This window comes from Thunnus thynnus, chromosome 19 (assembly GCF_963924715.1).
Source record: "Thunnus thynnus chromosome 19, fThuThy2.1, whole genome shotgun sequence".
NCBI classification, from domain to species: domain Eukaryota; kingdom Metazoa; phylum Chordata; class Actinopteri; order Scombriformes; family Scombridae; genus Thunnus; species Thunnus thynnus.
This window is the reverse complement of record NC_089535.1, coordinates 14789807-14811415: the sequence shown is the minus strand read 5'-3', so window position 1 is coordinate 14811415 and position 21609 is coordinate 14789807. Positions and strand designations below refer to the sequence as shown.

The 21609-nt window shown below is 40.6% G+C and overlaps 1 long non-coding RNA gene across 4 annotated transcripts in view; it reads left to right on the top strand.

The window, feature by feature from the left end:
* Positions 1-21609, top strand: part of LOC137171209 (uncharacterized) — a 101462-nt gene that overhangs the window by 52991 nt on the left and 26862 nt on the right. For all 4 annotated transcript variants that reach the window (XR_010924726.1, XR_010924727.1, XR_010924725.1 and 1 more), the window contains one exon: positions 12301-12521. This is a non-coding gene — a long non-coding RNA (uncharacterized lncRNA). The remainder of the gene's footprint in view (positions 1-12300; positions 12522-21609) is intronic.

The following is a 21609-nucleotide window of genomic DNA, read 5'->3' as shown; positions in this document are numbered from 1 at the left end:
AGCGCTCTCTTAAATGCTATTTAACCACAAATTCACAGGTAAACTAGAGAGCCGTGGCGAGTCAGCCACCTTGGACAAACATTTGTCATCAATTCTCAGTCAATTGTCTGTCTCCGTGGACTCAGGCGGGGACCAAAGCTGTGGTGGATCTCAAAGTCCTTGAGGGGCCTATTTAGAGCGAATTCTCACAAAAGAAGTAATAGGCCTATTGAATTATGACAACGTGTGCTGCGTTAAATGTTTTGCATCACACCTATGTTGTTAATTCATGTGCAACCCTGGGCGAAATTCTATCTACTCTTTTAGATTTTTGTAACATTAAAAGGTGTGATGTACTTGTTGCACATTGTGGGTTGTTCTAATTTTTTTGGAAGCTTTTTATAGTATTTTTTTGTGAATCTTGGAGCTTGAAATAGTCAGTAAATGGCTCACTGGGAGCCACTGGAAGCATGAACTTTAGATGAATATCAGCTCAGTGTTTGCATGCAGGTGTTAATGAGAAACCATTGCTGTCATGTTATGCAGGTTTTAATCATTGTAGCGCACTACTTGTCTATCATGTCACAGTGCCCTTCCCATCATAGGATTGTCCTAATGACAAAGTGTTGATTTAGAAAACACCTGTATGTTTGTGCCCGTATATGTGCATACTGTATGTGTGTAAAGTGGAGTGCTCTGCATGCATATACAGTATGTTCCCCAGGGGAGATACACAAGGATATTCGGCTTATGTGTTGCATGATATTGATTTGCCACAGAAAACAAATGTGATAGCTGTTGATAAACCACAGCAGGGTCTGACCGAGTGAAAAATCTAACAGATATCCATCAGTAGCTAAACCATTCACATGGTATGAGCTCCAAAATAAAGATGCCGCTTTCCACCAGCCTACTTCCAGGGCCTTCCAGTCTTCTCTTTGTGTGAGTGAGGTCAGATCTGTGTCAATTACTGCGGCTTATTCTTCTTTAAACACTCACCCCCATTAGCAGCACATTTCAATTTAGTGGAAGGTGTCATCAAATAGGAAGCAGTGTTGACACGGCGGCAGCCTTTCAGTCTCTGTGGCCAAGCTGGCTTCATTAGCTAAGCAAGTAGAGAATGGTCAATACACTATATAAACTTTTACAGGGTTAGGGCTCTCAGGGACTCCAAGAGGCTATAAAAAGGTCTGAGCTGACACTATTGATTGATGAAGCCAACTTTGTCAGCGCTTCCCTTTTTTACATCTACAGAGATTATGCATATCAAAATCAAAAGAGGCAGTATATTTGACTGGACAGGCTCTAAAATTTCTCGCTCGACGTGGGTGGGTGATTTCTGACAGTACAAGGGGACAGCCTTTGTTTTAAACTGTCCTACTTCTAACTGTCCACACACATTTCAGCAGTTGCCCTCAGAGATTGTGCGATAAGACGTCTGCATTTAATTGGAAGAGCAGTTCCTTTCACGTGCCTCTGCAGTGAAATGATTTCCAGTTGCAACCAATGTGTTTTTATCGAATATTATTATTACTTTTTACCCCCTTTTGCTAACCTCTCAATATTATCAATGAAGAAAAACTGCACTGAGGTCATAGGTTATGAAGCCTTCATGCCCTGACTACACACAACAGCCATACTGTGTAGGTTCATTAAGCAAAGCTTCAAAGACATTCCTGGAATTGATCATGGAGCTGCAAGTGATGTAATGTATGCTGTCCTGTTTATTTGCAGATTGTTAATGATAAGCAAGGACAGACTTGGTGGCACCGCTCCTGAATGGAGGAGATTGTCTGGTGAGAGTCATCAGCCCTAACACCACATGATAGGGAAAGGAAACATCACAAGATTAGTATACTCAACTACTATAATGACTCCAAACTTCATTACGGACATCCCGACACAAAGTGGAGGGGGAGATGTTCAATTGACAGCGTAATGACTTTCTAAATGCAAACCATTTACCTCAAGGATTAGGTGAGGATAAAATTGATCCATTGAGGCTATATTGTCCCAAAAAGGGTGCAGATTGGAAAATGCACTTTCCAGAACCACATGCATGTTTTAGTTCAATTGGAGGAATGATAAACTCTTTACCTGTCGATGAATTGTCCCTGTCAGGCGTTTTTCAAGTCAACCCTTGCACTCATCAATTCCTGTGCTGGCCAGTTATGGGTATTGATGAAAAACAATTTTAGTTAATTAGGGGATGTGTTTATTGATGGCAGGGCATTGACTACAGATTGACAAGGAAAATGGTAGTGAGCTGGGGAGACATTTGCTCCCTTGATTGAGGTTGTTCATCAACAGTGACGCAGGCTCATAACTTTTAACTTACCACATAGTTAAGAAAGAGGCCACTGAAAGGTGAAAAATGTCATGTTTAGCTTTTGATCCATAATCTAAATATGGCAAAACTGATGTTAAAAGCCTCAGATCTTAATCTCCGATTCATTTATAAATTGATTGGCATTATGCAATATGTGATCTGCGTCATTTATTAATATTTTGAAACTGTATACTATTACGCATTATCATAAAGTAGACCTTAACTGTGACCTCAAATGTCACAGTTATATCACATCTGCATGCTCGAAAGACTGAGATTACATGCATGTATGTGTTTTATATAATCAATTATGGCTCAGAAATCATAAGAGCTTATGTTATGCAAGTTTGCATTGCATTGTTTGGCCCGCAGCCCACTAAACGCTTGCTTAATGGTTCCTGTTCACATAAAACAAGCTATGCTCATTATCGCCTGTTGCTGTACAATAGAGTAAGAAGTGAACAGCTGCCTTTTAAAGGTACATTGTATGCAGCACTATAAGAACAAACCGGTCCAGTGGCATGCATCACCTCTAGAGTATAATGCAAGGGGATTTTGTCTGCTCAACCTCATAAACAGCCATCAGGCTTTCTCCGCAGCTACAAGTGGTGTGATCAAGATGCTCGTGGTAAATGCCTCAGCCCCTCTTTGACACATGTGGACCATGTGTCAAAAGTCTTTAGCTTGCCTTACGTGCCACCACTCGCCAACATCGAGATAAGCATCTTTCCCCTTATATTTTGAGTGCTGAGAATCTTACTGAAACCACTTTTGCATGCTAAAAAGCACACAATAGCAAATGGGAAACAGCAGAATCCTCAGGTTATTTGTCATCAAGTTAGCACAGTATAAATATGCTCCCGCTATGTTCATGAGAGGCATCAGTTAGGGACTATTTTGTGTAAAATCAAAAAGTATTTGGGTTTTGGTGGGCAGGGAGGTGGCCTAATTTGGGTATCTGCTGTCCATTTAGCCTCCCCATCACTGGCATTGGCTTTGTGCTGCTGCTTCGACTTTACAGTCTCACGAAGTTGCAAGATTTTGCCATTGAGCCCAACCTCAAGACCCAGTGCTTTTAAGAGGAGAGTGGTATAAAGCAGTGCATTCCTTCACCAAGGGAATCTTGGGCTAAGGGGTTAGGGTGGCTTCTCTCTAGAGGTTAAGTGGGATAAGTGTGTGGCTCATGTCAACCCCACTACCCCCCAATAGTTTCTGGAAAATTTGCAATGGGGTCAGATTGGATTACTGTGTTTTGGTATTTACATGGAGACAGAGGGCTTTGAAATGGAAAACCATAGGCGGAAAAGCAAGTGCCATGCAGTCTGAAAGGCTGAGTAAAAGAAACCAGCACTGATTTCCACTGACGGAACGGTTGAATATGTCTTTTATGTCTTTCTGCCCCACAATCAGACATTCTGTTACCAAGAATGGTGATTGTCGAGGTAAATGGATCAAGTGCAGTGCCAATCTTTAAAGTAAATCCACACTAAGCTCTATGATAGACGTCCAACAGGAAATAAGGAGGTTTCAGGCATCATGCTTATGCTCACAGATATACCACATCATAGCTGTGACTGCGGCTTCAAGGGAGTTCCTAAAACGCAGTTAAGGAATTTTGCAGCGCAGTTATGCTACATAAACAGCAGTATACCTCATCCCAAAATGACCTTGTAAAAATTCACTTAGGTGTCAGTCCCCCTCAAGGTAAGCCTGGTCCTCCTGGATTTGTGCTTCAGGTGGGCTGTCATTTTTTCCTGTTGAACCTCGTTGCAGACCTGCTGGGATAAGTTTTCTGGGTTATTTTGAGTAGGATTCCCTAGCCACTCCCTACAGGTGCTGTGTGCAGGCCTGCGCCAGTAATCCACCCCTTTCAGTGCAGATTTTCGCTGTGCCTCATCCCCACGAGGTTTTACTCTGTTTAGGCAAAGCAGCAGTTAGCAGGATTAAAATAGCACTTATGTAACAAACATTTGTTTAAAAATATTTTGTCACTTGTGTATTTGTATGTAGCGGTTTATTGAAAGTTAAATAATGATATTAGTCAGCTTAGAATATTTTGGGACCTTTAGGGAAGACTCCAGCAACACTTGGTGGTATAAAGAACAACTTTATTATAATTATTATTTTAAAAAAAGTGTGTTGCTGGAGTCTCGACCCTTTCAGACTTCTTTCCTTCTCTTTGCACCTTGGAAGTAGGTGTAAGTTGGGCAAGAAATCCTTACTCTGCTGAAAATAAATATCTCTGAAATTCTAGTTTCTCTGTAAAACAGTGATCACTTTGTTTCAGACTTTATGGGAAATCCGGTTTTCATTGAAATATAGCAAATCCAGCATTTAGGTTTGCACCCTTAAACATGAGTGTAAGTGAATGTGTTTTATAGGCTCTATGACAAAAAAGGCCCCTCCAAAATGGCAATTGTATAATTTGTGGTCAAATTCCTCATTGTCCACTTTTTTTTTCTCTTTTTTTAACAATCTTTTCAGACGCTTTGAGGGAATACATGAATTTGGAAATATCTCATTTTACCTGCATCATTTAACGTCATTAACGCTCAGACTTAGTTTCTTTTTTTTTCAAGCACACTGATAAATAAAAGCAACAGGTGTTAAATGTTTCTGATGCTGGGTGAATATTTAAGTAGAGTTCAGAGCTCCCTGTGCGTACAAACCTTTGCGCTCTGACACAAATGTTCCTGTAAGTTTGTCGGCTACTTTTTTCCCCCTGCCTCTGCAGAAACTTGACCTCCCGTTTCTGGGTGAATTAACGGTTTTGTCAGTAGCGAGAACAACAATTTGAAGTGTATGCGGCAAGCTCAAGCGGCGGCAAAGTTGAGTGCGGTCAATTGAATCTCCCACATGCTTCTCTGTGCGATGGATGAATCCATCTATTAACTGTTGAAGCCATAATGCCTTGTAAATGTTTGCAGAAAACTCCTCTGAGTATGGAGCCTTGCATTAAGTTGTTGGGAGAGGGATACATTTATATTTTCTTTATCAAATATTACTCCAAATCAAAACAAAATAAAAAAAATAATCAAAAAACAAGCGTTTCACGATTATATTCATGCTCTGCCTCTACATTAATGTTTGGGAATGCTTAATATATTTTCTTAGGAGTGAGAGCTCAACTATTTTCTTCACAGAGGTTTTTTATCAAATGTAAAGTCAGAATTTGAACAAGCTCATTTAAATAACGTTTAAATAACGTGTTTACATTGAAGACAGATTAAGTTGTCTCTTTGCTTTGTGGTGTCTAATGTAGCCACCGCTGTTGTGCGTCAACAGGTTTGTCTGGCTTGGCGCACACTATGAGCGTGTGCTGCTGGCTTGTATGGGATATGTGAGTTGAAAAGCCTACTACCATTTAGCCTAATAGTCTATTAGGTTTGACATAAAACTACCAATTCACCATCTCATAGTCTACACTGAGCCATATCCACCGATGCTGGATAAAAAAAAAAAAGCTTTCTTTCTTTAGATCTATTATGAGTCACGTTAGACAGTTTCAGGGCCACCTTTTTTTCTTTCTTTTTTTTTTTACTAGCTGTTTGGCTTTGCTGCTTTTTCATGTTCAAATTGCAAGTCGTCAGAGACTTGTGACATTTGAAATATGAGACTGGCCGTATTTGCGAAGTTAGACAATACACGAAAACCACATGAAAATCAAAATAAGTAGGATGCGGTTAGGAGCTGTGCTTTCATTTATTGAAGTCCCTACACATGTTTTGCATAAAGACATTTTTTTTGGGGGGGGGGGGGGGGGGGGGGGGGGTAAATGAGGGGGAGTATTTGAACGTAAGCTGAACCTGGTTGGCTTAACTTATAGGATTCAACAGTAACCTCGAATAAGCACGGACAGAGGCTTAATCTGTGCAAAAAAGTAGCCTATATGTTTTTTTCCCGAGGAGAGAATGCGCCTGTGTCTCGTTTAGTGAGGGTATGTGTTGAATTGATGGTCATTTGTGGTTATTCAGAACTTCATTTTTTTTTTTAACTTTTGAAGTGGAGCAGAGAGGCTATTTCAGTAGAGCCATATGAGGTTGAATTTAAAATCAATTGTGGAAAAGGATGGTCAAAAGTGATTTGCAAAAACTTAAAATGGAAGTTATTAACACCTGTTGATTTTTTTTTTTTTTTTTTTTTTTTTTTTTTTAGAAAACTCCTTCTATGAAGCCTTATATTCATGTAAAAGCTTATAAAATAGGAAATTTGATTGTATCACTTCCACCTGTCATGTTATGTCCATGCTTTCCTTTTTTTTTGTGGATACGCGTTGAAATACAGATTCACCCCACTGCGCACACGGAAAAGGACACAAGCACCAACCACCAAACCAACCAATTAAAATCCGATTAGGAAACATCTTAGTTTTCCAACCGAGGGCAGTGAAAAAGCCTGTAACCTTTCCTCGCTGAGGTCATCCACCTAATAAGATCCATTGCCTATAGTGAAGCCGCAGACCTTCACAAATGTTTCTGGCGACCGAGTGTGGCCCCAGAGACCTTTGGCATACATCGCAGTTTAATTGGTCACTGTATTTAGGAATAAGGTAGGATTCCAGTTAATTAGTGGAGAAGTGAATACGATTGAACATTATATGATTTGCTCCCGGCCCCTGGTTTGTTAGTGCGGATTTGGGGTGGATCAGCTTTTGTGCTCGACAAATGAGAAGTGAGTAGCGTGGTGCCGATGCACAGTGTCGTTTTGTGGACTGGCGACAGTCTCGATTCATGGGAAAAACTTAAAGGAGACCCGCGTTATCACAGGACCTCATTATCTCATGTCTGCAACCATCTTTTGGGAACAATCCCTAATCAAGAGTGGCACAGACCTACTTTGCAGAACTTTGGTATAATGGCCCCCCTCTATCTTGCTCTCTCACTACACACACACGCACACACACATACACGCACACACGCGCACGCACACACACGCACGCACACTATGCGTGATGTGGGGTGCCGCATGACAATGTGGCAATGTGATCCCGGAATACTGAGATCAACTTTGGCAATCAAAAACCATTTACAATAATCGCGCGGGATCATGCACATATATACTCATAAATATAGCTACTACGCTGTATGTCTATGTATATTAATATTCACTGTAAATGCTGTATCTCTCTCTCTTACAGCTCGTATTGCCTGTAGCAGTCTACACATCCCACATCCCATAAAATCGCACAAAAACTTAAGTTTCAAAATGGCGTTTGGGCTTTGCACTTTTTAAAAAAATTATAACAAAAAAAGCTTGTTATATTTTTTTCAGGTCTTTTTTTAGAAATAACTTTAAAACTAATAAATTGCTAATAAAAATTCCACAAACTGTTTTCATTTTTATTCTCAGTCTTGACAAATTATATTAAATCGTTTTTTTTTTAATTTCCTAAACTCATGTTTTTATCGAATATACACAGTCTGTGCTGTCTTTTCCTTGCATGTGCAACTCGGTGCATGACAATGACAACTGTCCCCGGGGGTGTTTCCTTTCTGCGCACAAGCCCACAGGACGAGAGAGGTGGTTCATTTACTTGGCCATAAACCATTTATTTACCTTCAGGTGAGTGTCGCAGAGAGTGCAGGGTAAAGATCGCAGAGAGAGATTTACACCTGTCTCTCTACTCAAATAGAGAAGCCTATAGCCTACAGAGATGGCCACTGGAGCCAGCTTGTCTGGGGCTCTGCTAGACAGCCCCCCCCGCCCCCCCACTCTCCCGCCACCCCCCCCTTTCCACCGCCCCTTCCTCCTCCACTGTGGATTAAAAAACATCATAAAAAATGACCATCAACGCTCACACTGTAAACAGATTATTCTCCTCGGCGCCTGGCGCACAAACTCCACGCTGAAGGCAAAGACGCGTCCGGCAGCCGTGCGTGGTGGCTCTGCTTGGTCATCCTTTAGACATTTACGCACACTTCTCTGGACACTTACCGGTCTAGTAAATACTGACAATCATTTGATGTCGTGGCTGCGTTTTTTTTTTTTTTTTTTTTTTCTTTGAGGCTCTGGAGGTTGATTTGTTATTACCTGCTTTTCGAACAACAGGACAGCTTTTTTTACGCAGAGGGCGGTTATAGACTTTTATTTATTAAAGATTGACCTCAAACTCTGTTAATTTAGAAATCCTAATTAGAGCCATATCCCAGAAGTCTTATGATGACTGCATTGGCTCTAAGTGACCTACATGATACTCTCAAAAAAACGTCTTTTTTGACCCTCGTTTTACCTGTGCTTCGTTCCTTCTCATACCTGATGAGGGTTGTCCACCTATAGGCTTAGACACTCTGCTTCAATGACTATGTATGGTTGTTACAACATGTTGAAGTATCCTTGAAATACTCTCTCCTTTCCTCCGTCTTCTGAAGTAAGGTGCACTTCTCTCAACCTGGTGAAATCAATTCATCACATTAGAGCTGAAGCATGTGTCATCATTATAACTTCATGGTAATCAGCCAAGAGATCTCGGTTTACAGTCCTGTCCTCCAGCATTCTCTGCTGTGCCCACAGGCTTGATTTGTTTGTACTTTCTCCTTCATATTATCACTTGTGTCACATCACCTGATGACTGTTCACATGCAGGTAACAGCAGTTACTGTAGGATAAAGTTTCAACAGGTTACACTGATGTTAGTAGAGTTTGTTATGTTTGTTTCAAATTTCAAGTTTCATCCTCTGGATCATTTACTGATGTGTTCAATTCTTTCATCCTTCTATTTCATAACAACAGCGTATTAGTTAAAATACACCCTGTTACCTAAAGTGGGAGGAAAAAAACTCTGAATATACAGAGTGTGTGAAAAGCGAAGCAGAACGGGTGGAAAATACTTACTGGGACACCAGCGTGTAGAGAACTTTATGTTGTGGGCAACACGATTTTTTTTTCAGGCTAATTTCAAGGTGACAGGCTGTTTCAACAAGGCCATTTCACATACGGTTAAAATAGAATCTCCCCAAAAGCCCCTCGCAAATGCAAGGACAAACACACACACATATATATAAAAAAAAAAAATACACATAAATACCGACCTTCTTTTCCTCTCTCTCTCTTTCCCTCTCGCTCTTATACACACATGCAATTTACATGCACACCCACAGGCACTGGCACGTCACGTCAGTGGTCACTCTGCTGGCCTCAGAGCAGGCAGGGTGTCTGGTGGTCAGCCAGTGAATTTCATGCCCTACTGATGAGAATAATCTCCCTTGGTGTGAGAGTGGCAGGGTGGAAGTTCTGCCTGATTTCTGCACATTAAAGTCTTAACATGCAGGTTGTTCTAAATAGGCCTGCAGTTACTCAAATCATCAGGCTGTCAGCATCCAGATGCTTAGCTTCTCGGTGAATACCTCGGATTTTACGCAGAGTTTTCTAGTTTGTTCACTTGTCTTGTGTTGCTAATCTCTTCAACTGCTGTGCACGGCACTCCTTTTTCTTTGATCTCTGGTGTTTTTTTTTTTTTTTTCAGTGAGGATGCTGATTCACTGATTGTAACATTTGTCTACTACTTTATTCTTGAAGTAGGGGTCAAGACACAAAATGGGTCATGCGTGGGCCCCTTTTAGTGGTTCTTTGTGTGACAATGCGAGAGTGTTTAGATGAGCCTGGGTCACAAGGCCATGGTGGTTTTTATTCAAATTAGGTCTGATGCTTACAAAAACTCCCATATGCCATCTTAACTCACATTATATCCCATAAAATAGTTTATTTCTTATAATGTTACCTGCACATAACATAATTTATGCTTAAAAGGTGCCCCCTCCATATGTAAGACAATGGTTCACTGTGAGTTTTCATTAAATCCTAAGCAAAATCCCAGTTTAAACGCACTAAATAAGCATGATTGATTATTTGCTGAGTGAGCAGGCATAGATCACGATTATTAGTCCCTTCTGGTAATGGAGGGGCTTTTAGCTTAAACACCGATATGTAGACGTCTCTAGCTGTAAACTATCTTTGAAGATCCCAACTTGTCTTTTGTTGTGAATTTTGAAAAAAGCGTTAAATTGATTAATCAGTATAGATGCATCCTGCTGTTGTAAATACTACTGAAAGTTAATAGATAAATTCAAATCATCCGCCTCTCCTCATTTTTTACTTCTACTATTGACTCATTCAATCATTCAGCTCAGCCTTTGACATGTGTATGTTATTCTGAGAGGGGGGGGGGGGGGGGGGGTTGGTGGCGTGTGCAACTTGGAATTATAAAAGGAAGCCTTCCATCTAGTGCAGCCATAAGGGAATACAGAAAGGGAGGCAGTGGGAGCAAATCGAGAGCGGTGATTTCCAAAATGGCTCGGCCATTGAATGACAATAGCCAGGCCCCTCTGCCTGTCTCTTTTTCTTTCACTGCTGCAGACTACAAAAACTAACATAATAAAGCACGGGCAGAGAAAATTACCAGATGTGATTTATTCTGATTTGAACAAATTATTTGTGATTTAAATCTGGCAGGGAAGATATCAAGGGTAACTGAATTTCTTTTTTTGTCTGATTTTGTGAGTCTTGTATCCTTGGTTAACTCTTTTTTTTTTTTTTGTATTTTATCATGGCCAAAAACAAAGGTTGGGGATCAGTGCATGTTTTTGCAGTCAGTGTTGTTTCTCTGTGGAATCCCTGATGTTACTGTCAGTGGGAATACACTTAAATTTATCATATTAACTCTAAACGAGTTAGCGGAAACTAAATCTTATAGTTTTCGCTGAATATCCAAATAATAAACCGTTGATGTAGCATCTGTATTTTTCTCCAGGTCATGTCTTTCTATAACTGCGGTCTTCACTATAAATAATTTTGGCATTATTTCCAGAGATACAGATTTTTTTTTTACCAATTTTTTTTCTTCTAAATTCAGTATCAGTTTGCATTGCTTAACAGTGTTTTCATCATTCCTCTAATATATGGCAGAGTCAGTGAGCAGCCCTACATATTCTATCATCCGTCAAGGAAGGGGAGATTTTTTTCAATAAATAATTCACCAGTGATAGCCAGCCCTAATGCCTACATGAACAAATCTCTCAGTTACAGCCATCTTGGGAGTAAGCCAGTCCAAGAGCATACTTAATAAACAAATACAAGGCCCGACAAGCTCTGGTTTCACTGATGTCTTTCCGAGAGGAAAGTATTTGAAGACAGTCGGTGAAACAACATCCTTTCTGTGGGTGAAGGTTTAGGGGTCAGGTGTGGGTTATTGCTGCAGGAGCGAGTCGTCCCGTTGCATTGTTACTGCTGATACCGTGGAAGGATTTACTGTCCATTTGACACAGGACATAATTTAAAATTTTCTCCAGAATTATATGACAGTTATGTTACATTTTATAATCTTGCGCCATGTAGTGTGAATTAAATGACAGAGAATGTATTGATAGAATACACACGACATAGAAATGAAGAAATAATATCATTAATGAACACAGGTATATGTTTAGAAACAGGCTTTTTGAGCATGTTGCTCTTTGTGTCCACTCCTAGGACCGGGGCTGAGTCACTTACATCGACCACATGTTTGCTGAGACTAGAAACATGATCCAGACATGATTCCCTTAACCTGGCCCTTTGGGTGAAGCGGCCGTGTGTGTGTGTGTGTGTGTGTATCTTTGCAACATCTCCTCGTGGAAATGTTCTTGTCGTACACCACAAACAGAGACGGCTTTATTTTTTTTTTGTAGCATTACAATGAATTTGTATTTTTATATAAATAAGTCAGTATATTAGGGTTATTATGATGTTAGGGGGACTTCACTCGCTGTGCACCCTAGTTAAACCAACATCGAGCCTCATAATATGTTTGAACTAGATAGAAAACACGACATTTATTTTTGTACAAATAAGTATAAATTTGCAGTAATGGGACTGGACATGGTTGTTCGACAGTTATTTAGCCCATCTGTGTGTCTGCTGCTGTAAGACTCCCTACATGAAATATTCAAAGTCCATTGAAAATTGATCTGCTGATCTGAAGTCTGTTTCTCTCTCTCTTGCTCTCTCCCTCTGACCAGATCCCCATGGAGCCACCTCGAAGAAGGATCCTAATATCACATATCAGTGAGATGACCAAGTTCAGGGCCTGCACGACTGCTGCAGCTCAGCGCTGGAGCTCGGATCAATGGAATACTGTTGGGAATACAACGGACCACACCCACATACTCATTAGACCCTCTGATTGGATATCACATGGATGTCTTGACCACTACCATGGCTTTCATGCAAATTGATGAAGGTAATTTTAGCCCCTTAAGTGAAATTTGATTTGTGTTAAGAGCCCTTCTGCTTCTTTTTCCTAATGTGAAATGGTTTTGATTAATAGTCTGGGATTCCATGGAGAAATATTAAGTGCAACAGTTTAATGTATCTCTTCCACTAAATAAGTGGTGCTGCTGTTGGTTGTTGCCAGTCTTTTAGGGAAGGAAAAACAGATTTCCTCAATATACTCTTAACTCAAAAATACACATTCTTATGACAACTATCCTTGACTTTAGTTTATGAAATGTGCCTTTATTATCAGATTGGACATCTTACAATGAGCACATTAGGCTACAGATCAACTGCCACCAACACCTTCCTAATTGAAGGATATAGGTCATATCATCTGTGCTTTGGAACAAGAAGAAACATACTGAAGAGATGTCACACAACCCATACACTCAAAAAAACAATTACAGCCAAAACTCCCAAACGCACACATGCTGTCACACACACAAACTAAAATGTTATCAGCAAACAAGCCCTGCTATACCATTGTATCCACCTACCCAGACCGTAGCTGTTACGTGCTCCCCTAAATGTCTGCGACACTCCACCTCACCTCCTCAGAGCGGCACAGCACTGCACCCTGACTAAATGAAAAACAATCTGAGGAAACAGGGAACAATCCTAGGCAGGCTCCAGCGGGCTGCCATAAAAAGAGTGGCTGCCTCTCCAGCCTCTCCCTCATGCCTTCAGCTTTAACTCTATGGGCTGATGAAAGATCAATGGGCCGGCTGGGCAGCCGCTGCTGTGCCTGGTGTCCGCCACTGTACCAGGAAGCAAGCCAATTACAAAATGCCAGGAAAAAAAGGAAGAATGGGAAAACCCTTAAACTTTTAAAATGCACACTGAGTGATTAGTGTATGTTTTCCTGTTATCTCATATATGAGTCCAGCCAGTTGCAGCTAGACTTACTTTTCGAGAAATGTTGAATGTTTCCAGCCTGTGGATCATATTCCAAACTCATTTTAACCCTGATCTCTCCCTATATCCCCCCACCTTCCCTACATCACCCTCTTTAACACCCCTTCAACCCTCCACCCCCCTCCGCCTCCAGGAGCCTCACTCCTGATCTGTACCAGCTAACCAGCCCTCTGGATCTCTGGCGGGAGTAATGGAGGTTGGCGCTAGAGTTTGGTGCAAACACGCAGCAGCAGACAAACAAATCATGTTAAGTCTCTGCTGCCACGGCTGGCAGCACACTCAAAGGGGAGCCGGTGCCCTGCCAGGGAGGAGGGTGCACCCATTTTCCCAGGGAGGGGGTGAGGGGGGGTGAGGGTGAACACGAGGGAGGGTAGCATGGAGGGGGAGGGTGGGGGGTGGAGGGGGAGGCCTGGTCCTTATCGAGCCTGGATCACAGACACCTCCGCCCCTCCTGGCAGGAATGCATACAGCCCCTGTGGGAGGAGAGAGGGAGAAGAAAGGAGGAGGAGGAAACAAGCAGACATAAAGAGGGGAAGTAAAATGGGAAAGAAAAGAGCGAGTGAGGGAAAGTGAGTGACTGAATGAAGGAGAGAGAAAGAGAGAGAGAGAGAGAGAGAGAGAAAGACCTGCCCAGTTTAGGAGAGGGAGTGTCTCCGTACATACACACACAGACAAAAACACACCAATCACAGCACTCAACACACTCTCACTGGGTTGAGAGCACCACTGGGAGAGCACATAGGAAAACAAACAGGGCATTAGGCTGCTTAAATACCATTCTAACCATGCAACTATGCTGTGGTTATCATTACCTCAGTTCAGCCACAGTTTTAAAACACTATGTGTCAATGATGACAGCTGAGGAGAGATCAGAAAGCCAACAGTGTGGTTACATAGCATGGAGGTGTTGGGCTGTCACAAAATACTGTAACTGTGTGTATTTCTTTTTTTGTGTTTTTGGGGGCATTATGTTCAAGCTAAAAATGAAACAATATGCAATTGTGAGGAATTTTCCAAAAGAGTAGCCTATGTCTTGTTGTTTTTTTCCAAAATAAGCACACCTTAATCTGAAATTGTCAACACTTCACTCAGGAGACCTCAGTGTCTGTTTCAGGTATCATTGTCATGATTATTCCTTCATTTCCCAAAACAAACATAAAAAATCCAGATGGTGAAATATTGAGTGTATAAAGATCCTCAATAATTGGGTTGTATAATATTTCCGCAGCCTCTCCTGGGATGGAAATATTTATTTTTAAAAGGCTATCAAGCGGTAATTGTGATCTTAACGTGGCATTCCTGCATGCTGGCTGCAAGCTCTTTTGTGGTTGTGTGTCAGGTCAAAAGAACAGATTCTGTCAGGTGGAGATTGGGGTTTAGGGGTTCATTTGCAGTTCACGCAAGAGCATTCCATGCAATCTTTACATTTTCATTCATCCTCACTACCCCCCCCCCACTCCCCACCCCCTCACCTCCTCCCACCCCATCCTCTCTTCCCTCCTTCGCTTATCATGCAGTTCTCTCTTTATGAAATGCTAATATCTGCATATGGAGATATTTCTATGTATTTCTTCACTGTTGACATGACGACATGTGGAGAGCTTTGACATATATTCTGGATGCTTTGCTGAATGCCCAGAAGCAATATTGCCATGATGTAAATATGAGTCACACTACAATGTACGTAATGTAAATTCTGTATATGTAATCCCTAATTACCGTAAAGTGACTCTGGCTTTATGTTTGCATTGTTTCATCGTAGGTAGCAGTGCATTTCAAACACACAAACGCTTATAGCGGATGCAATAACTATAAGTTATCCCCTTCTTAACACATCAGTGAGTTGAACCTTTCAGAAATCCATCATTAATTTAATAATAATTTATGAACAGATCTAACAAAAAAGACAGAATTAGATAGACAGGATAGCAGACAGGCAAGTTATTTTTATTTTATTTTATCCCAGCCAGAAAGTCAGTTGTTAAGGAGCCTTATTGGTAACAACACATGAATATTATGGATATTTCTTAAAAATATTTACTTTATTTATTTATTTTTGTACACAATGAATAACTGCATCAATGTGATATAACAATAAAAAGAGGACAAATTATATCAATGCAATACTAGAACAACATAGTGCTGCAGTGATACTATATATAAATATATATTTATATAATTTTTTTTTTTTGCTAAAATGGGACACTTTTTTGATCAAATACCATAATGAATTTTAAATAAGCATAATTAATGTCCATGAATATAGCATTATGATTTAATAGGCAGCCCTTTTTAAAGATATCTGAGTAAGTTAAATATTAAACTAGAAGTATCCATCATTGTAGTGCTGCACTAGACAAAAATGATAGATTTTAAAAATGAGGACTGTGGTAATGTAATGGCATACAGTACTCAGGTAATGTATGTCTGAATCATATTAAGATAAATTTAAACTACTGTATACTTTCTTTAAAATTTGTTTAGTAGTTTTTAAATATTATTCTACTGTATTAGATTGTATTTATTATTTCTTAAAGAGGATTTAATTTTGTTGTTATAATTTTGCCAATAAAGTGAGAAAATGAATTTATTTAAGAGTTTAAGAGTTTAAGAAGATTATAACTATTATAATCCTGTGGTTCAAAGTGCAGCCTTTTTAATAAACTGAAAGTATCAATGCTCAGATAAAATGTTCTCGGAGCAACAGTACAAAACTATACTCTATACATTTTGTAAAAAGGTAAAACATGTTAACAATATAAAAAGCTGTGTCATATCACCTACAACAGTTTTGAAGCAACCTACAACAATGTCTACAAGTTTCTATCTTTTAGTTTTACCAGGAAATAATTGAAATCTGCTCTGTTGCTGATAGAATTTGTAGAAGTAATCCAACAGCAGCATTTCTTTTCTCAGGCTTTTTCTTATAAGGAATATTTCCCATTTCGGCGAAAGAGCCCGAGCCCAGTTCCATCTGTTTGTCTGACCAGAGTGGCAGTGAGGCTAACTTATTGCAACCACATGTGACCAGGCGAGTGTGTGTATGTGCCACGGCCTATATCACACAGCATCCCCTTGCCCATCAGCCCCCCCCCACCCCCCAGATGGATCTTTACCTTCATTAATGCAGGCCCACGGCAAGCGCATGTCTCCACATGTTAGCATGGGACACAAACATCTGGCTTATTTTTGAATTTTGCGGGTCCCCGTTTCTCCCTTAAAGCTTCTCCTGCTCTTTTCTGGTGGCAGCTCGCATTTTGTCTTTTTAGAGGAGAGGAAGTGGTGCTGGTGTTGTTGTGGCGAGGGACTTCAAAGAGGTTGGGACGTCAGTCATGAGCAAGCAGAGGGCAGAACTTGGTCAATGGCTGGGATTTGTCGTCTAATAGCCCCTCTGGGGGGACTTTAGGTCTAATTTCAGAGGTGCTGAAAGTAGGATTTTATGGAGTATGCCATGTCCTAAGGTCCTTTTGTTTCACATGCTTTTTATATCACGCAGAGACTAATTGTGATGATAATGGAGAAGTGAATATCCCCAATTTTGACATTTTAATAGATTTAGGTAGATAAGTATATGTAGAAAAATCTCCTGATTGATCTCTTGGAGCATTAATGTAGTCTAATATTCCAGTTAAAATTGTTAAGTCATATGGTTGCATTCAAAACTTAAGTAGTATGCATTTTCTTAATTGTACATATAACCTGGTGATGATGTCATCTAGGGATAGCCTATCACGTAACTCTAGTTCATTTAATATTGATGTTTCCCGCCCCTTGTCTCTCCATCAGCAATATATTTAATGGTCACATTCTGTGCTTATTCAGCACAAGAAAAACGAGAGCAAGGTAAACATGCCAACTTGAGAGCAAAAGACATTATTCTTGTAGCTTGAAATAACTGCATTACATTTAATGAGACGTATGTAAGTTGAGAGGGCAGACATTTGTTTTCTTCCTGACCGCATGTGCCGATTTAACTGACAAACAGTGAACTTCGCAGACTTTAGGACTGCATAGTGTTCCAATAGCCATCAATACAAGCTCATGATCTGTAGTCGTCGTGAGTCAGGAGGTCGTTTAGGAGAAATGCACATTTAATGGCTTGATCCATTGTGATTGGACTGGTTAATTGATGATCTGGTTGTAAATTTCTGTCTCATGGCTGTCACTATCTCTCCTCCTCTTCTTTCATCGTTCTCTCTGTTTATCCTTCTTTGTCTCCTCACTTCGCCCAGCCCCTTTGCTCCTCCTGTTCTGTGACTTGTATCCAGATAATCCGTGTCTCTTTCGCTCCCTTGATCAGTCCCTTTTCTTATTGATTGGAAAGTGAAATGCATGGGGGCTCTTGAAATATTCACAGTTGAAATCCGTCTAATTGCCCAGTTGAAATCCATCTCATAAAATTATTCACAGTTATGCAGTGGGAACTGTTTGTGTTGGCTGCCAACCAACACCAAGCTCTGAGAAAGCCAGATTTGGAGGTGGAGGGGATGCCGGGGTGCTGCTGCTGCTGCAGATGTGCCGCCTAATTGCAGATCCCACCATGCGGAAACTATTCTTCTCAACCATTTCAAAGCATCTGCAATAGGTGTCACTGCAAGGTTAAACCAACTTCAAAATGCAAGTCTTGTTTCCATTCCTCACCGCTGAATTGACTATGCAGTGTTGTATGTCGGGCTCAGAAAAAGAGGTGGAGAAAATGGGAAAAGGTATTGAAAGAAGGAGATTCGCAACCCTGGTCATGGCTCGCATTAGTCTGTCTGCCAGTGTATGCTGCTTGTGCACAGTGTGCGTTTGACATGAAACTGAGGGAAAGAATGTGCATAACATTAAGAATACTGGGTTGCATTATAAATGCTGAAGTCATTTTTCCTGTGTATGTTAAACATTTCAACTGGTGGTTGAAGTATGTTGCTCAAAACACCGTAATAGTGGTTAATGTTTAAATTATAGCAAGATATGATGCTGTCACATACTCTCAAAATAGGTCCCCTCATGTTTATGGTTAACTGTAACTAACGGCAAAGAGATGAAAACAGAGCTGAATACTTTATCTTGTGCTGATTTGGATGCTTTCTGGGAAGTTATTGATTTAGCCAATTGCAGTAGTCAATGGTGTCTTTAGATGCTAATTGAAAACTGGAAAAGAAAGTATAAGGTTTCATATTCCTGTAGCAAAAACAATGTAAGCTAAAACGATATAGACTTACTAATCACTCAATGCAGCACTTAACACAAATATTGAATGTAAACAGCAGAATGAGAGCTATGAATAAATTAATAACACATAAACAACAGTTTTATGCTGAAATGCAGACAAGGTGACTTCAGAGACACTTAAGTCGTATCTGGTGAACAGCTGAGTAAAGAACAAAGAGTATAAGGTCACTGGTTCTGGTGTATATCTGTTTCTGAATCTATTTGATTGTTGTTTCAGGAAGTTTTCTTGTGCCTTGAAAACATGATAAAAGCTTTAAGCTCACTGAGATAAGAGCCTTGTCTTTTATGTGTATATTGTAGTTTTCCCCAAGCAGAAAGCAAACTGTGTAGTAAGTTAGTGAGGGAAACCTTTTAAGTTCCTAAAGCGATTCGTAATGATCCCTAATTATCCATTTACACACTAGAGCGGTTTTTGGCCTAATTAACTATTGTGCTGCTGCTGAATGTTTTACTTACACAACTATGTGACTGTAGTAAAATGTTTGTATATCTATCCTGTCACATTTGCGTTTATTTATATTAATTATAATGTGTCATAAATAATAAGACTACATATATGTGATGTACACTGATATAAACAAGTTTATATTTTTCAGTAATTTTAGTCACTGCATAGATGCAATGAGTTGAAGTCCATTTTTTAGGAGACGGAGAAAGAGAGCGCGAGTGAAAGAAAAGATGTGTATTTATGTATGTGTAGGTGTATTTGTGTGCTTGTGTGAATGTGCAGCCCTATGTCTGGCCAGCCATGGCCACATCTGTTTGTCATGTTAGCACTTAAGCGCCTGCAGGAGCCACGATACTAAGTGGAGACAGAGTCCTCTATCCCACTCTCTCCATCCTCCCCTTTCTCCTAATTACATTTGTTCATTAATCCATTTTCTGCCCACTTCTCTTTCTTGTTTATGTTCTTGCTCCAATGGGCTTTTGCCTCCTCAGACCAGCAGACAGTGACCTTTAAGGAGATGCCAAAAGACTCTGTAAGACAATGTTACACCTTCACCCTTTCACCACACGCACACACACATACACACACACACACACTCACACACACACATACACACACACACACGTACGCAGTCCCATCTTGGCCCCTCAGTATCCCCTCAGGCCATCTCCTCCAGAGAGGCTAATGGAGTTAGCCTAATGTCTGCACAGCGCCAGTCATAAAACTGATTTGAGGCTGAAGGCTTGGTGCCGAGACCACCACTCTGCCTACAAAAAAGAGAGATGTGAGTGAGATGTTAAAAGAGATCGAGTGTATCTTTAGAGGGAAAGAGGTTGGGGTGGCGGCGGCGGTGTGCGGCAGGCTGGCGTAACTAAGGCAACTGCAGACAATCTAATTGGTATTGACATCCTTGTCTCGGAGGAAATTTGACATCTAAGGGCAAATCATTCTATTTAGTCGCCTGAATAGTCTCCAAGGCGGGGCCTGAGGAGCACAATCACGCTGTAGCGTTGTTCTGGTCCTCATGTCTGGGCCAGCTCTGCCACGCAGCAATCGATCCTAATCTGATCGGGGGAGGGGAGGAGGATGAGCGGCATGGGGAGAAAAAAATGAAAATAAAATCAAAAGCTCTGTTGGGGTAATATTTAACAAGAAGGAGTACAATTGGGCCCTGCTGGGGCGGCAGCCTGTAATGCACTTGTGCTGCTGTAGCACAGCATGGTTAATGTATAGAAAAGCCCGGGAGTAATGGCTCTTCAGCCAAGGTGGCCAGGCTTCAAAGAAATCTGCTTGCTTTAGCTAAAAGACTGCCAGGCCTGGCCGCCAAAGACCTTCATTCTGTTAGAGCATCAAATATGGCCCCCACTCAGGACACACAGACACCCTGATTTTATTATCCTCACTCCCCTGAGAAACTCATCTCATCCCTCTTTTTGTTTGTGTGACTGACCGTCAACATGAAAGAGTGAAATGGTGCTGTCCATCAAAAGGCACACATCGCCTTCTCTCGGGTCAAAGAGGAGTAAAGGCTATCTGTGGTGTCTCCGCACTCTAACAGTAGGGACAGTGGTGGTTTAGGTTAAATGTTTCGTTAACTGGATAAATCAATGTTACAAGACAAGTTATAGTATATCTGTAAGAATACTTGGTTTGTCAAAGAACTTTTTATTTTGAGTTATCACTTTGTTCTTTTATCTCTCTATCCCTAAAAGTGAAGCCTATTTGGAAATTACATCAATGCAATAACCTTGTCAGAACTGTGCACAAGAAAGTTCAGACTTGTCTTTATAGACATTCTTGTGGCAGCTGTTGTATGAAGTCCATTTTCCCTCAAATACCGACGTCATATTATATGTATTCTGACTTTAATCTTTGACCCTTTTTCTATGCTTAATATTAACATTTACGGTTGTATTACTGCCATCATACTATGCATCTGGAAACCCCATTATGCATGCTACAAAACAAACAAAATCCTCTAAATTGGGTGACATATGCCACAAAATGAATACATTTTTAAAAATGCGTATGTGCCTACAAATCGCTCATACATCCATGTCTTCATTGTCTCCTGATCACTCAATTAGATTGGATTGTGATTTGCTCATACATGTCGTTGTTTCAGCTACATGTATGAACAGCAGCCGGGAGAAAGGCTGTTTTAAATGTTGTCCACATCCAGTTGGTTTGCCCCAGAGCAGAGGCTCAAATGAAGGTTGGCATAGACTGTCCAGTACTAAGGATAAGTCCCGAAAGTATACACATTTAAATGGTGGGGGGTAGTTGTAGCACACCTTTCAGGCAGAAGCCAGCTTTGAGAGCCTGGATTGTTATTATTGACTTTTATGTTGTCCACCTGAGACAGCAGCAACACATTCTTTCATTATAAAGACTCAAAGAGATCTCAATGTACGACTGTAATGTCACAGTTCTTCTTGGGATATGCACGACTGAGAAAACATCTTCCACCTGT